Source organism: Megascapheus bottae, chromosome 14 (genome assembly GCF_031878675.1).
Source record: "Megascapheus bottae isolate mThoBot1 chromosome 14, mThoBot2.hap1, whole genome shotgun sequence".
NCBI classification, from domain to species: Eukaryota; Metazoa; Chordata; class Mammalia; order Rodentia; family Geomyidae; genus Megascapheus; species Megascapheus bottae.
This window is the reverse complement of record NC_143522.1, coordinates 58,050,265-58,051,740: the sequence shown is the minus strand read 5'-3', so window position 1 is coordinate 58,051,740 and position 1,476 is coordinate 58,050,265. Positions and strand designations below refer to the sequence as shown.

Sequence of the window (1,476 nt, the reverse complement as noted above, 5' to 3'; positions counted from 1 at the left end):
CAAGGTTTCCTGGCCTCTTCAAGCTCTGCAGCCGTTACACAAGTTCATCTCTGCGAGGAGCACCCCAACTGCACAACAAGATCTGTGACATTGCGATTAACTGGGCTGGTGGTCTGCAGCATGCCAGAACATTCCAGGCTTCTGGCTTCTGCTATGTCAATCACATTGTAATGGACATCCTGGAGCCGCTCAAGTACCACCACTGACTACTCTACGTTGATATCGATATACACCGTGGTGATAGTGTTCAGGAAGCCTTCTACCTCACTGACAGTCATGACCTTGTCTTTCCATAAGTACGGAAATCACTTCTTCCCTGGCACAGGTCACATGTATGAAGTTGAAGCAGAGAGTGGCTGCTACTACTGTCTCCATGTGCCCTTAGGGGATGGCATTGATGATCAGAGTTACAAGCACCTTTTCCAGCCAGACATCAACCCGTTAGTGGATTTCTACCAGCTTACATGTCAGTGTGGAGCTGACTCCCTGGGCTGTGATCCCTTGGGCTGCTTTAACCTCAGCATACCAAGAGATGGGGAATGTGTTGAATATGTCAAGAGCTTTAAGATTCCTCTTTTGGTGCTGGGTGGTGGTAGCTATACTGTCTGGAATGTTGCTCACTGCTGGACTTATGAGACATCGCTGCTGGAAGAAGAGACCATTGGTGAAGAGCTTCCTACAGTAATACTTCGTGTACTATGCCCCTGACTTCACACTTTATCCAGACTTCAGTACCCGTATTGAGAATCAGATCTCATGTCAGTACCTGGATCACTTCCTCCAGACAATCTCTGAAAACCTGAAGATTGTACACCATGAGTCTATCGTCCAGATTCACGATGTCCCTTCACATTCTCCTGACTTTATGACAGAACTGACCAGGCTGACACAGAGGAGGGGGGTCCAGAAGAGAACATCAGCAGGCCTGAGGTAGCCAGTGAATTCTATGAAGGAAATCATGATAACGACAAGGAAAGCAATGTGAAGATTTGAGAGCAGCTTGGGGTGCTGTGTCCCAAGGAATTCCTTTTCAATACCCCCCCCCCCATGGGAGGGAAGGATGTGGCTCCTTCACTCCTGGACTGACCATCTCAAAACTTTGCCTAATTTGGGGGAAGGGTGCCAGGGCCAACCGGCAGCAAACCAGGGTTCGCAGATTGGGGTTCCTGAAATCGGGGGCAAGGACTAGGAAGAAATAGAAGAGAGACAGACACACCGGGTCCGGGATGTCCGCAGTCCAGGTAAAGACTGCCGCGTTTATTTTTCACTCCCGCTTCTTCCCTCCTCCAGACCCAGGGAACCTCCAGGTGTTACATTCATATGGTAATTCTCAGGTCATTTACATAGAATAGGGCCAGAAAGCAATAAGACAATAAAGCCATCCTCTGATGCAAGTCAAGGTACAGTTTGATTCCACTCTGGCTCCCAACAGAAGGGTCTGGAGACCTCATGTGTTTCTAGAACCATCTACACCCC

The 1,476-nt window shown here is 48.8% G+C and overlaps 1 pseudogene; it reads left to right on the top strand.

Annotated features, from left to right (window-relative positions):
- Positions 1 to 276: 276 nt before the first annotated feature.
- LOC150055378 (histone deacetylase 3 pseudogene) lies at positions 277 to 993 on the top strand (annotated as a pseudogene).
- Positions 994 to 1,476: the final 483 nt, after the last annotated feature.